Here is a 16,056-nt window from a genome sequence, read left to right as displayed (position 1 = left end):
TGATATTTGTCTTTCTCTGTCTGACTTCACTTAGTATGACAATCTCTAGGTCCATCCATGTTGCTGCAAATGGCATTGTTTCTTTCTTTTTTTTTTGCATTACGCGGGCCCCTCACTGTCGTGGCCTCTCCTGTTGCGGAGCGCAGGCTCTGGACGCGCAGGCTCAGCGGCCGTGGCTCACGGGCCCAGCCGCTCCGCGGCATGTGGGATCCTCCCGGACCGGGGCACGAACCCGTGTCCCCTGCATTGGCAGGCGGACTCTCAACCACTGCGCCACCAGGGAAGCCTTGTTTCATTCTTTTTTAGGTAATACTTTAATATTTCGGATCCTAGAAAGTCATAAAAAAATTATGGTTGTGTTCCTGCTGCCTTTTTGGGAATGAGCTGGAATGTTTTTGGTTTTCTTCCCATCTCATCATGAACAAATCCTCCACATGCTTTAAGGCACAGCTCAATTGTCACTCCCTCCGTCCAACTGCATTAATCTCCCCTCACAGGGCATTTGAACTTGACCTTTTAGGGCACTTATCATTCTCCCGTGTGCCTCCTTTTTTGGATGCGTTTTGTGTCTCATTGGTTGTGAGTCCCTGTAAGTCCCTACCCTGGCATCCTCGAATCTCCCACAGCACCTGGTGGGGAGCAGGGGCTCCACGCTAGCTGTCCAGGGACTGAAGTGTCACAGATACGCATGTCTGGGGAAGGGCCTGTCCAGGAAGGGGTGGTAAGAGCTGCATTTCACGTGCATGTGTGTTCCCCTGAGCTGTGTGAATATGCACTCATAAAGCATATCATCAACCTGCAGAGGAAGCCACCTGCTAGAATATCACACATGGGGTGTTGAAAGAGTAGGTGGTGTTAGGAATATGGGAATCAGAAATCTGGTGTGTATGGAAAATAGCAGCTCACCAGCACATGCCAGCTATGGACCAGGGGCGGGGGGCCTCTTCAGTATTCCTGGGAGCTCTGGTCAGGGCAGGACTTGCCCCACCTGTGATTGTAAAATGGTGTGATCTCACCTTCCCACCTGGGCATCCTGTTTGCTTTTCTTGAGAACCCAGATTCACCAAGAACATCTCTGAGTTTTTCTGTTTCCCAAGCAGCCTTCTCTGCTGGAAAGAAAACTTGGCAACCCACTGACGTGAATCCTGCAGTGTACTTGGCACTTATATTTAGTTTTTTAAAAAAGAGTGCTGATTTTTTCAATTATAAAAATGATACATGCTTATAATAGAAAATTGGGAAGTATTAAAAAACTAGAAAGGAGGAAATAATTATCTGTGATTTCACTGCCTGGAACACCCACTGTTAGCATCTTAGTGGGTTTCCTTCCAGTCGTTTTCCATGAATATTTATGTAGCTGGATTCATTTTCTGGGTACACTCTTTTATATTGCACTTTTAACTTAAGTTGCAACACGAGTATTTGTCTTCTGTAGATAACAGTTTTAGCTGTTTACTACCTAGGTCTTTACTTAAAGTCTTCATAAACATCCGTACAATTAAACGTATGTGTATTTTTCTGTTAACCATAGCCATAGCTCGTGGTAAGAGAACGATCAGAGGTGACAGGAATGTGTAATTTGGAGAGAGAAAGCTCCTTAGTTATCATCACCACCATTGGTTGAGTTTCTCGGTGCCCGTGCTAACATTTGTTGATTTATATGCACACACAATTTTAGGATTTTTCTTGCTGAATCAGAACACTGTGAAGTAATCAGAGGACGGTGAGGATGCAGCATAAAGTGCCCAGCCTCAGCCCCTTCCCCAGAGGCGATAACAGTTAGGACTTGCTGTTCCTGCAGCTCTTCCCCTGGCTGTCCTGTGCGTGTGCTTGCGCTACAGGGCAGAGCCGAGTCCAGGTGACAGGGGCGGTGTGACTCTCAAAGCCCTGTGACCTTCCCTGTCTGGTGTTACCCACGACTGTGTTACTTCGCTGGGCACAGGGGCTTTGCAGATGTGATTAAGGTTGCTAATCAGTGGACCTTAAAATAAGGAAGTTCTCCTGGATCATCTGGGTGGGTCCTTAAAAGCAGAAGAGGGAGCTAGAGAGGTTGGAAGCGCACGAGACCTTGTGGGTGGGGGGGCCACGTGGCAGGAATGGGGCCCTCGGTCCTACGAGCGCCAGGACCTGGAAGCTGCCAGCACCGGCTGAGCTGGGGCAGCTCCTTCCCCTGAGACTCCAGTTAAGAGGAGCCTGCCAGCACCTTGATTTCGGGCATGGGAGCCACGAGCAGAGAATCCAGCCACGCTGTGCCATGTTCTGACCTACAGAGCTGAGGGCTAATAAATGGTGCTGAGTCACCACATTTGTGACCGTTTGTGGCGCAGCATAGAGAATGAATCCGTTGTAGATTTTACTGTCTGGCTCTTTGCAGAAGAGGTTTGCTGACCCTTACTAGACAGTCCCGTTTCTCTTTCTCATCCACACTTCCCTTCGCCTTTACCTCTTCTGGACGATTATTCTGGCTTGTGCGTACGGGCCCCTGAATGACATTCTCCTATTGCTTCTTCTGGCTTTTTCAGTTCTCCTCCACATCTACTGGTCCCCACTCAGACTCGCTTCCCAGCCCTGCTTCCCACTCTGGGCCACCCTCACCCTCCTATGGTTGCTTTACCTTGGTTTCGGTTAAACAGATGATCGATATTCACATTTTCATGGCTATGGAAATACTGTTTGCAGCTGTGAAACTGCCCAAAGTGGTAATGTATGATTAACTTTGCTTTTCCTGCACAACTTTTGTTTTCCTTGGAGTAAATAGTTGTCTTTTATTTTCATATGCTTGGTTTTCCCTGAACTTATTGTTAATTCTGTCCCAGACTGTTTACCCATTATGTGTATTTTCTCACAGTAAGGTCACATGCATCAGATATGCTCTCAGTCCATCTTCCCGAGGGAGCGTCTCTGGACTCTTCTAAACCGCTTGAGTCTGGACGGCCCACAGCTGTCCTGCACTGTGTCTTCAGTACCATTTTGATACCCTTTCCTTCCTCCCTGTATCTACTCTTTCCTGTAACCCCAGTGCCTTCTCTTTCTTAGCTGAGTCATTTGTCTGAGAACATCCTCCAGGAGTTTCTCGAGGGAGGTTGTGTGGGACGTAAGTGTTTTGAGAATTTACTCTGGAAAATGTCTTTATTTTCCTCTCCCACGTGATTGATAGTTTGGCGGAGGAGAGAAAGCTTCCAGGCAGGAAGTGATTTCGTGCAGAATGGAGAGGGGTGCCGAACTGCCAGCTGTGTTCCAGGGCTGCTCTTTAGAAGTCCAGTGCTGGGGTGGGGGGCACACTCATGCCCCCGACCCAAAGGTCCACAGCCGTAACCCTGGAGCCTGTGGACATGGTGCTTCACATGACAGAAGGAACTCTGCAGGTGTGACTGCATTAGGGGGTGTTGAACGAGGGGAGCTATCCTCACAGGTCAAATGGAATCACAGGGGTCCTTACCAGAGGGGGTAGGCGGGTCAGAATCAAAGGAGGAGATGTGAGAGTGGAAGCAGAGTTGAGGGTGGTTGGCAAGGGAAAGGAGGATAGAGAGGCTTGAAAATGCTATGATGCTGGCTTTGAAGATAGAGGGGCCACAAGCCAAAGAGCACAGGTGACCCCTAGAAGCCAGAAAAGGCAGAGAATCGGATTCTCCCTCAGAGTCTCCAGAAAGAGACAGCTGACCCTACATCCTGCCTTCAGCCCAGTAAGATCCATGTGGGATTTCTGATCCCCATTTAGTATCAGATACTAAATGTGTGTTGTTATTAGCCATTAAATTTGTGGTTATTGTTTATAGTAGTAATGGGAAACTAATACAATGCCAGCTTATCCAACCGATTTTTTTATTTTAATATTTACTTACTTATTTGGCTGCATCGGGTCTTAGTTGCAGCATGTGGGATCTAGTTCCCTGACCTGGGATCGAACCAGGGGCCCCTGGCTTTGGAAAGAGCGCAGAGTCTTAGTCACTGGACCACCAGGGAAGTCCCTATCCAGCTGATTTTTGAAAAAATTAAGTAATTTATTTTTGGCTGTGTTGGATCTTCGTTGCTGCACGCAGTCTCTCTAGTTGCGGCGAGCGGGGGCTACTCTCTGTTGCTGTGCACCCGCTTCTCATTGCAGTGGCTTCTCTTGTTGCGGAACACAGGCTCTAGGCACGTGGGCTTCAGTAGTTGTGGCTTGTGGGCTCTAGAGTGCAGGCTCAGTAGTTGCGGCGCATGGGCTTAGTTGCTCCGCAGCATGTGGGATCTTCCCGGACCAGGGCTCGAACCCATGTCGCCTGCATTGGCAGGCGGATTCTTAACCACTGAGCCACCAGGAAAACCTTCTATCTGATTCTCGATCTTTCCTTCTCCGTCTTCTGCTGGAAGCTCCTGCGTCTTTTCTGTCTCCAGCGTCCTGAGGTTTCAGGACCATGTGCCTCATTGGGCACTTGGTGGGTCTTTGCAGTGTGGCATCTCATCCTCTGGGGAGGTTTTTAGACCCTTCCTGCATCTGTCCCCACCCACCCTCTATTTGATTCTCTTTTTTCTGAAACTGCGGTTCTTTGAATCCTGAGCTTCACAGGCCAGTCCTTAAATTTTCTCAACTTTTCTCCTTTATTTTCCAACTTTGGTCTTGTTGTCTACTTTCTGAACTTACTTTCATCTTCTAAACCTTCTACTGAGCTTCCCATTTTGGCAATCATGATTTTAATTACCAAAATTCTTTTTTGTTCTCTGAATGTTAATTTTTATTACATCCTGTCTGTTTCATGTTTGCGATATCTTGTTTTATCTTTTTGAGGATAGTAATGATTTTTTTTTAAAGCTTTCTTCTCTTGCAAAAATCCCTGTTTTCTCCAAATTGCTGTTCTTTTTTTCCATCTTGGTCCACCTCCATCTGCATTTCGGCCCATCTTTCAGGTTAGGGCCTTTCCTCTGATGTCTGATGACCTTTGCAGGTCTCCTCATATTCGGGCATGGGACACTAAATGCCGACTGGAAACCGAGGGCCTGAGTGGGGCCTGACAACTTTGAGCTTCGCGGCAGGGTGGTGTGGCCGGGTCGTTTAGTTGGGATGTCCCAGTGTCACTCATCAGATTCCATCTAGAAAGGTCCTCCAGTCTCCTGCCTCAAGGGCTAGATTTCTGGAGACTGAGTCGGGGAGAGGGCTGGGGATTTCACCATCCAAAATACACATATCTTTTTGTTTTTTTGGTATCACAACACTCAGTTGTCCCTCGTGTCCCCCAGTCCAGAGACTCACTTTTATGTCCCCCCAAATAAATTTCTTGTCTTCTGCTAGGCTGGGGGAGGGGCAGTCACCAGTGATGCAGCGTGGGGAGGGGCCTGAGTGCCACCTGCCTCTCATCACCCCGCCTGCCACAGGGGCCTAGCACCCCAGCCCGGGCACTCCGGGGCTCTGTAGCCTGAATCTGGCTGCGCTCCTGCTCCCGCCCCGCCCCTCCTGCTTCCTCTGATCACAGGCGATGGCTTTAAAGCAACGCTGTGTTCACCTAAAAGGGAGTTCAGAGCAAAAGAGATGTCTGGGCTCAAGCTGCTACCTGTACCGGGCACGCCCTGCAAGAGAGTACTTTGTTAAACATCTCTCCTCTCATACAACAAAATTCTTTTCGGTAATCATCATGAAGTCATAATAATGAAGAAGAAGACTGTCTGGAGGAGAAATGCTGCAGGCTGAGCATCTTTTATTGAACTTTGTACGTATAATCATGTCAGTGCATACAAACACACACGTGCACACGCATGTCCAAAAAGGAAGAGGCAACATGAAAATTTTAATTACATTAATTTTCAAGAGGGGAATTTATACTGTATTCATACTCAATTTCACTGTTTTAACTTTTCACCAGAAGTAGAAACTCCAAGTCATCAGTAAAAGATGAAGAACTGAAGTAACTCATGTTCCCTTTCTTCCTCAGTGAAATGACTGTGCTATCATTTTTTGTGTTGAATCTCCTGTTTAAAAGCAGGAAGATGAGGTGTCCATACCATTGATATGTGGAGATAGGAGCCCAAAGGGAGCGAAAATGATTGCAAACTTACAATGAACATGTGTGGCTGGGTCCTCCCCGTTGGGGGCCAGCTGTGTGAGTGGGGGTTCTCCAAATTCACTGGGCAAACTGCTCCCCCCACACTGCCCTGAGGACATATGTCACATTCTGGAAGTTTCTTGAATGAATGAATGAATGATTTTGGCTCACCAGGTCTTAGTTGCGGCTCGTGGGATCTTTAGTTGCGGCATGTGGGATCTTTTAGTTGCAGCATGCGGACTCTTAGTTGTGGCATCAGACTCTTAGTTGCAGCATGTGAACCCTAGTTGCGGCATGCAGACTCTTAGTTGCGCCACGTGGGCTTCTTAGCTGCGGCGCACAGGCAGGATCTAGGTCCCTGAGCAGGGATTGAACCTGGGCCTCCTGCACTGGGAGCATGGAGTCTTACCTACTGGACCACCAGGGAAGCCCCACCCCTTAAATTATTTTTAATGTAAAATTTGTTGCCTACCTCCTGCGCTCCAGGAGCTGCTAGGAGCTTTTTCACATGTGTTCTCCTGATTCTTAGTTGAGTCCTCTTCTGTGTCCTCTTGGCGACATTCCTTGCTGCAGAGCCAGGCAATTCCCTGTCAGCTGAGCCGGAGTTAATCACTGAAATGGAAAGTCCTCCTCTAATGAAATTGAGTTTCGGGTTACTCCACCATCCAGCTGCACGAGAGTAAACCACTTCTACACACTCACAGGAAAATGGAGGGAGAGATTTCAGATCCCCCCAGAGGCCTTTGCGTTCCTTGGTTCTACCAATTGCCCCAGCAGCCAGAATTCCCAACTCCTGACAAGCCTCTGTCCTCAGGCTTAATCTGTCAGCGGCTGCTTGATGCTTTTTGATCTCATGTGTGGAAATTCACGTTTGTGTGAATATATTTTACAAGACAATCAGCCCCTTTCCTGCCTCAGCTTGTGACATTATCTTACGTGTTGTTATCAGTGGCAAACCTGATGAGGTCCCAGAGGGAGGGGTGAAGCTGACGGCCATCTTGTCCATCCAGGTTCAGCCACTGTGCACCGACAGTGCTGGGCCCACTGTGAGCCAGGGACCCCTGTGTTATGGACTGAATGTTTGTGTCTCCCCAGATCCATATGTTGAAACCTAACCCTCACACTGACAGTACTAGGAGGTGGGGCCTTTGGGAGGTGATGAGCTGATAAGGGTGGAGCTCCGTGGGTGGGATTAGTGCCTTGATAAGAGACCACAGAGGGCTAGCTCATGCTCTTGCCACCGGTGAGGACCCAAGAGGTCAGCCGTGTGCATCCCAGAAAAGGGCCCTCCCCAGGACCCGACCGTGCCAGCATCCTGACCTCAGACTTCCAGCCTCCAGACCTGTGAGCGATAAATTTCTGTTGCTTATAAACCACCCAGCCTGTTGTGCTTTGTTGTTATAGCTTGAATGGACTAAGACATCTTGCTTTTTTCCTTTTTTTAAAAAATGTAAATATTTTAGTATTTTTTACATTGTCACTGGTAGAAGCAGTAGGTCAGTAGAATCAGAATTTCTCTTGAACACATTGCCCCAGTTTAACCGTATTTTTTAAAATACATTTTATTTATTTGTTTATTTATGTCTGTGTTGGGTCTTCGTTGCTGCGTGCGGGCTTTCTCTAGTTGCGACGAGCGGGGGCTACTCTTCGTTGCCGTGCGCAGGCTTCTCACTGTGGTGGCTTCTCTTGTTGTGGAGCATGGGCTCTAGGCATGCAGGCTCAGTAGTTGTGGCACATGGGCTCAGTAGTTGTGGCTCACAGTCTCTAGAGCGCAGGCTCAGTAGTTGTGGTGCACGGGCTTAGTTGTTCTGCGGCATGTGGGATCTTCCTGGACCAGGGCTCGAACCCGTGTCCTCTGCATTGGTAGGCAGATTCTTAACCACTGTGCTACCAGGGAAGTCCCTAACCCTCTTTTATGTAATTCAAGTTCTTTCCCTTCATAGCATCTTATCTTTCTTCTCCAACTTTTATTTGAAAAATCTGAACTCCACCTCCAAATTTAAAGGAGTAATACAGTGAAAAATTATACACTGTATCCCAACTCACTGGTTGTTAACATTTTGCCACATTTTATTTTACAGTCTCTTTCTTCACGTATACTTACATACACACATTCACATTTAAAAAATCATTTGAGGGCTTCCCTGGTGGCGCAGTGCTTGAGAGTTCGCCTGCCGATGCAGGGGACATGGGTTTGTGCCCCGGTCCGGGAAGATTCCACATGCCGTGGAGCGGCTGGGCCCGTGAGCCCTGGCCGCTGAGCCTGTGCTCCGCAGCAGGATAGGCCACAACAGCGAGAGGCCCGCGTACCACAAAAAAAAAAATCATTTGAAAGTAAATTTCAGTTATCATGATACTGCACCTCTAAATAAATCAGCATGTGTTTCCTGAGAGAAAGGGCATAAGCCTACTTAACCATCACAAGATTCTCTGTCAACGAATTTAACATTGACACACACTATTATTTAATGTATAGTTTATATTCAATTTTTCCCAGTTGTTACAACAATGTCCTTTACAGGTTTTCCTGATGGAAGATTTCCAATGTTTGTGTTCATTAGTTACACTTCTTCACCTCCTTTAAGCAAGAATAGTTCCCTCTCCTTTGTGTGCACATGTGCATGTGTGTGTTCCATGACACTGATATTTTTGAGTCCAGGTCAGTTGTTTTCTAAAATGTCCCTTGATCTGAGTTTGTCTGCGTTTCTTCATTATTAAATTCAGATCACGCGTTTTTAGAAGGAGCATCATAGAGGTGATGATTCTCTGTCCCCAGTGCAGTGCAGTAGGTGGACGTGATGTCACTTTGTCCCCTTATTACACCTGTTAGGATTGATCACCTGGCTAACGCATCATTAGAAACATGCCCATGTCTCTTTACAAGAAACTAGGTTTTTAAATCCTTTCTTGGGGTGTAGTTTCTATCCAAGCGCTCTGCACATAGTAACTGACAGCCGATGTCCTGAGTTCGAAGGAAAGCAAGACGTTTTTTGAGCTTCCTCTATGGGTCAATTCTAGTACCTCATTTAATTTGGCCAAGGAGAGTCATTATTATCCCCATTTTACAGGTGATGTAGTTGAAGCCAAGAAAGGTGAGTAATTTGTCCCCAGTAGCACACTAAGTGATACACTGGGCTTCCAACCCCAAACGGTGAAAGTTGACATCAGCCTCATTGCCCACCGCCCCCCCCCCCCCCAACGCTCTGTTCTTGTCTCCTTAGCCTGGGGACACGAGCTCATGAATTGCTAGTATAAACTTGGGCACTGGATACATGCCAGAGGTTCGAAAGGGTCCTTTGAAACAGTGTCCGAATTTGTGCTTACAAAGCACGTGAGTGGGTCAGCACTCATTCATTACTCGCTGGCATTGAATAACTGCTCACATCCTGAAAAGTCTAGTTTTGAGGAATCGAAAAATCACTGTCGAGCCAGCATGTCAGAATAAGTGAAGCAGAAAATGCAAGGCTGTTGCATCAGTTTCTCCCCCAAAGCATTGCAGAGATCTCTGGTACAGCGAGAAAAGCAGCTGACGGCCCCTGCAGGCTCCATCCTCCCCTTCCTGTTCCTGGAAACAGGACCTCCCATGTTTAACTTGGCCCCCGGTTGCCCATACAGCCGCCCAGAGCAAGAACTACATTTCCCAGGCTTCCTCGCAGCTAGGTTTTCCCTGTGAGCCGTATGTGCAATATCCAGGTGTTCCCAGAGAGGGAATTCGTTTGTCCTCCTCTTCCCCCTTCCAGCCAGAATGTAGAATGTGAGTATATAAAAGTGGTAGGGGTGAATTTAGGATGTGCTGTGAATATCGAAGTGGTAGGGGTGGATAGGGAGTGCCCGGAGGGTGTGCTGTCACTTCAGCCGTGGAGAGGATAGAGTGCAGGAGTCGAGGGGGCGGGTACAGGGTGCAGGGGCTGAGCCTTGTTGGACCATGTGGGCGAGGACCAGGCGTGGCATATGGAAGGAGCCTGGGTCTCTGACACAGAGAAGACTTTCTGCCAGCCCTGGACCTCTCATGCTCATATTATTATATGAGAGAGAAATTTTGTTTGTTTGATTGATTTTATTCAGTTTTTCATTTTAGAAAGTTTTAGATGTACAGGAAATTTGGGAAGATAGTTCAAAGAGTTCCCATATACTCCGCGTCCTGTTTGCCCTCTTGCTAACATCTCACGTTCGAATAGTGCGTTTGTTACGATGAATGAATGCTGAGACACTTCTATTAACTAAAGTGCATACTTTATTCAGGTTGTCTTAGTCTTTCCCCAGTGTCCTTTTTCTGTCCCAGAGCCACGTCCACGACACCACACTACATTCAATCAAGTCTCCTTAAGTTCCTTGTGGCTGTGACAGTTCCTCAGACTTGCTTTTAAAACATATTTATTCTTAAAGCCATTTTTATCTGGGGACATATTTTTGAAGACAGGCTGAACCCATGTCCAAACTAACACTGAGGCCGCCGTCAACTTCATCTCACCCCACTTTCCATCCTCCTTTCGCACTGCTGGTCTCTAAGGATGCGCAAACTTACCCATACATGCTTCTGCTTATGCGTTTTGTACATGGTCTTCCTCGGCTTTCATCTGCCTGGTAAACTCCTACTCACCCTACGGTACTCCACTCAGACATCCTCTCCTCCAGAAGCCTGCTTGGACCCCCATCTCTCGCCAGCCAGGAGTCATTATATCCCTTCCTTGAGCCCATAGTAAAGTGTCCAAACCTCTGTTATACTTACCTCGTGGCACCATAATTATTTTCTCACATGAGGATCTCTAGAACTAGACTGGTTTTCTGGAAGTCAGGGACCATATTTTATTCATTTTTTGTATCCCTAAAAACAAATTTGTAAGAGGCACATAAAGATCTTTGGTGAATGGATGAATGAGCTCAGATGATTTAATTACATGTATGCCCACAAATCCTAACCTTAAAAGTGTTTCCTTTTTTAAAAAATTTAACTTATTTTTTTATACAGCAGGTTCTTATTAGTTATCTGTTTTATACATATTAGTGTATACATGTCAATCCCAATCTCCCAATTCATCCCACCACCACCACTACCACCTTTCCCACCCACCGCTTTCCCCTCTTGGTGTCCATACATTTTTCTCTACATCTGTGTCTCTCTTTCTGCCCTGAAAACTGGTTCATCTGTACCATTTTTGTAGGTTCCACATACATACGTTAATATACGATATTTGTTTTTCTCTTTCTGACTTACTTCACTCTGTATGACAGTCTGTGTGTCCATCCATGTCTCTACAAGTGACCCAATCTCATTCCTTTTTATGGCTGAGTAATAGTCCATTGTATATATGTACCACACCTCCCTAATCCATTTGTCTGTCGATGGACATTTAGGTTGCTTCCATGACCTGGCTATTGTAAATAGTGCTGCAGTGAACATCGGGGTGCATGTGTCTTTTTGAATTATGGTTTTCTCTGGGTGTATGCCCAGTAGTGGAATTGCTGGGTCATATGGTAATTCTATTTGTAGTTTTTTAAGGAACCTCCATATGGTTCTCCATGGTGGCTGTATAAATTTATATTCCCACCAACAGTGCAAGAGGGTTCCCTTTTCTCCACACCCTCTCCAGCATTTGTTGTGTGTAGATTTTCTGATGATGCCCATTCTAACAGGTGAGAGGTGATACCTCAGTGTAGTTTTGATTTGCATTTCTCTAATGATTAGTGATGTTGAGCAGCTTTGCATGTGCCTCTTGCCCATCTCTATGTCTTCTTTGGAGAAATGTCTATTTAGGTCTTCTGCCCATTTTTTTGGGTTGGGTTGTTTGTTTTTTTAATATTGAGCTGGGCTTCTCTGGTGGTGCAGTGGTTAAGAATCCGCCTGCCAGTGCAGGGGCCATGGGTTTAAGCCCTGGTCCAGGAAGATCCCACATGTCATGGAGCCACTAAGCCCGTGTGCCACAAGTACTGAGCCTGTGATCTAGAGCCTGCAAGCCACAGCTACTGAGCCCATGTGCCACAACTGCTGAAGCCCACGCACCTAGAGCCCTGCTCCGCAACAATAGAAGCCACCGCAGTGAGAAGCCCGCGCACTGCAACGAAGAAGAGCCCCCGCACGCCACAACTAGAGAAAGCCCCTGCACAGAAACAAAGACCCAGTGCAGCCAAAAATAAATAAATTAATTAAAAAATACATTGAGCTATATGAGCTGTTTTTATATTTTGGAGATTAATCCTTTGTCCATTGATTCGTTTGCAAATATTTTCTCCCATTCTGAGGGTTATCTTTTTGTCTTGTTTATAGTTTCCTTTGCTGTGCAAAAGCTTTTACGTTTCATTAGGTCCCATTTGTTTATTTTTGTTTTCATTTCCATTACTCTAGGAGGTGGGTCAAAAAAGATCTTGCTGTGATTTATGTCAAAGAGTGTTCAACCTACGTTTTCTTCTAAGAGTTTTATAGTGTCCTGTCTTACTTTTAGGGCTTTAATCCATTTTGAGTTTATTTTTGTGTATGGTGTTAGGGAGTGTTCTAATTTCTTTCTTTTACACGTAGCTGTCCAGTTTTCCCAGCACCACTTATTGAAGAGACTATCTTTTCTTCTCTGTATATCCTTGCCTCCTTTGTCATAGATTAGTCGACCCTAGGTGCGTGGGTTTATCTCTGGGCTTTCTATCCTGTTCCAATGATCTATCTTTCTGTTTTTGTGCCAGTACCATACTGTCTTGATTACTGTAGCCTTGTAGTATAGTCTGAAGTCAGGGAGCCTGATTCCTCCAGCTCCATTTTTTCTTCTCAAGATTGATTGGGCTATTCAGGGTCTTTTGTGTTTCCATACAAATTGTGAAATTTTTTGTTCTAGTTCTGTGAAAAATGCCAGTGGTAGTTTGATAGGGATTGCATTGAATCTGTAGATTGCTTTGGGTAGTAGAGTCATTTTCACAATGTTGATTCTTCCAATCCAAGAACATGGTATATCTCTCCATCTATTTGTATCATCTTTAATTTCTTTCATCAGTGTCTTATAATTTTCTGCATACAGGTCTTCTGTCTCCTTAGGTAGGTTTACTCCTAGATATTTTATTCTTTTTGTTGCAGTGGTAAATGGGAGTGTTTTCTTGATTTCACTTTCAGATTTTTCATCATTAGTGTATAGGAATGCTAGAGATTTCTGTGCATTAATTTTGTATCCTGCAACTTTACCAAATTCATTGATTAGCTCTAGTAGTTTTCTGGTAGCATCTTTAGGATTCTCTATGTATAGTATCATGTCACCTGCCAACAGTGACTTGTTTACTTCGTCTTTTCCGATTTGGATTCCTTTTATTTCCTTTTCTTCTCTGACTGCTGTGGCTAAAACTTCCAAAACTATATTGAATAAGAGTGGTGAGAGTGGGCAACCTTGTCTTGTTCCTGATCTTAGTGGAAATGCTTTCAGTTTTTCACCATTGAGGATGATGTTGGCTGTGGGTTTGTCATATATGGCCTTTATTATGTTGAGGAAAGTTCCCTCTGTGCCTACTTTCTGCAGGGTTTTTATCATAAATGGGTATTGAATTTTGTCGAAAGCTTTCTCTGCATCTATTGAGATGATCATATGGTTTTTCTCATTCAATTTGTTAATATGATGTATCACGTTGATTGATTTGCGTTTATTGAAGAATCCTTGCATTCCTGGAATAAACCCCACTTGATCATGGTGTATGATCCTTTTAATGTGCTGTTGGATTCTGTTTGCTAGTATTTTGTTGAGGATTTTTGCATCTATGTTCATCAGTGATACTGGCCTGTAGTTTTCTTTCTTTGTGACATCCTTGTGTGGTTTTGGTATCAAGGTGATGGTGGCCTCGTAGAATGAGTTTGGGAGTGTTCCTCCCCCTGCTATATTTTGGAAGAGTTTGAGAAGGATAGGTGTTAGCTCTTTTCTAAATGTTTGAGAGAATTCGCCTGTGAAGCCATCTGGTCCTGGGCTTTTGTTTGTTGGAAGATTTTTAATCACAGTTTCAATTTCAGTGCTTGTGATTGGTCTGTTCACATTTTCTACTTCTTCCTGATTCAGTCTTGGCAGGTTGTGCATTTCTAAGAATTTGTCCATTTCTTCCAGGTTGTCCATTTTATTGGCATAGAGTTGCTTGTAGTAGTCTCTTAGGATGCTTTGTGTTTCTGCAGTGTCCGTTGTAACTTCTCCTTTTTCATTTCTAATTTTATTTTTATCTATTTATTTTTAAAATAAATTTATATTATTTTCATTTTTGGCTGCGTTGGGTCTTTGTTGCTGTGTGCGGGCTTTCTGTAGTTGTGGTGAGCGGGGGCTACTCTTCGTTGCAGTGCGCGGGCTTCTCATCACGGTGGCTTCTCTTGTTGCGGAGCACAGACTCTAGGTGCGCAGGCTTCAGTTGTTGTGGCAGGCAGGCTCAGTAGTTGTGGCTCACAGACCCTACAGTGCCTGCTCAGTAGTTGCAGTGCATGGGCTTAGTTGCTCCATGGCATGTGGGATCTTCCCAGACCAGGGCTTGAACCTGTGTCCCCTGCATTGGCAGGCGGATTCTTAACCTCTGCACCACCAGAGAAACCTCTCTAATTTTATTGATTTGAGTCCTCTCCCTCTTTTTATTGATGAGACTGGCTAAAGGTTTATCAATTATGTTTATCTTCTCAAAGAACCAACTTTTAGTTTTATTGATCTTTGCTGTTGTTTTCTTTGTTTCTGTTCCATTTATTTCTGCTCTGATCTTTATGATTTCTTTCCTTCTACTAACTTTGGGTTTTGTTTGTTCTTCTTTCTCTAGTTCCTTTAGGTATACAGTTAGATTGCTTATTTGAGATTTTTCTTGTTTCTTGAGGTAGGATTGTATTGCTGTAAACTTCTGTCTTAGAAATGCTTTTGCTGCATCCCACAGATTTTGGATTGTCGTGTTTTCGTTGTCATTTGTCTTTAGGTATTTTTTGAATCCCACTTTGATTTCTTCAGTGATATGCTGGTTATTTAGTAACATATTGTTTAGTTTCTATGTGTGTTTTTTACGTTTCTTTCCCTGTAATTTATTTCTAATTTCATAGTGTTGTGGTCGGCAAAGATGCTTGATATGATTTCAGTTTTCTTAAATTTACCAAGGCTTGATTTGTAGCCCAAGATGTGATCTATCCTGGATAATGTTCCATGTGCACTTGAGAAGAAAGTGTAATCTGCTGATTTCGGATGGAATGTCCTATAAATATCAATTAAATCTTTCTGGTCTGTTGTGTCATTTAAAGCTTGTGTTTCCTTATAAATTTTCTGTCTGGATGATCTGTCCATTGGTGTAAGTAAGGTGTTAAAGTGCCCCACTATTAGTGTGTTACTATCGATTTCCTTTTTTTTTTTAAATTGTATTTATTTTGGCTGCGTTTTTTTGGATCTTTGTTGCTGCGTGCAGGCTTTCTCTAGTTGAGGCTCACGGGGGCTACTCTTCCTTTGGGTGTGCAGGCTTCTCATTTCATTGGCTTCTCTCGTTGCAGAGCACAGGCTCTAGGTGCGTGAGCGTCAGTAGTTGTGGCACACAGGCCCAGTTGCTCCGCGGCATGTGGGATCTTCCCAGACCAGGGATCGAACCCATGTCCCATGCATTCGAAGGAGGATTCTTAACCACTGTGCCACAAGGGAAGTCCGTCGATTTCCTCTTTTATAGCTGTTAGCAGTTGCTTTATGTATTGAGGTGCTCCTATGTTGGGTGCATATATATTTATAATTGTTATATCTTCTTGGATTGATCCCTTGATGATTATGTAGTGTCCTTCCTTGTCTCTTGTAACAGTCTTTATTTTAAAGTCTATTTTATCTGATATGAGTATTGCTACTCCAGCTTTCTTTTGATTCCCATTTGCATGGAGTATCTTTTTCCATCCCCTCACTTTCAGTCTGTATGTGTCTCTCGGTCTGAAGCTGGTGTCTTGTAGACAGCGTATATATGGGTCTTGTTTTTGTACCCGTTCAGCGAGCCTGTGTCTTTTGGTTGGAGCATTTAATCCATTCACATTTAAGGTAATTATTGATAAGTATGTTCCTGTTACCATTTTCTTAATTGTTTTGGGTTTGTTTTTGTA

This window comes from Phocoena phocoena, chromosome 10 (genome assembly GCF_963924675.1).
Source record: "Phocoena phocoena chromosome 10, mPhoPho1.1, whole genome shotgun sequence".
Taxonomy (NCBI): domain Eukaryota; kingdom Metazoa; phylum Chordata; class Mammalia; order Artiodactyla; family Phocoenidae; genus Phocoena; species Phocoena phocoena.
The sequence above is the reverse complement of the archived record's forward strand: the minus strand, read 5'-3'. Positions refer to the sequence as shown.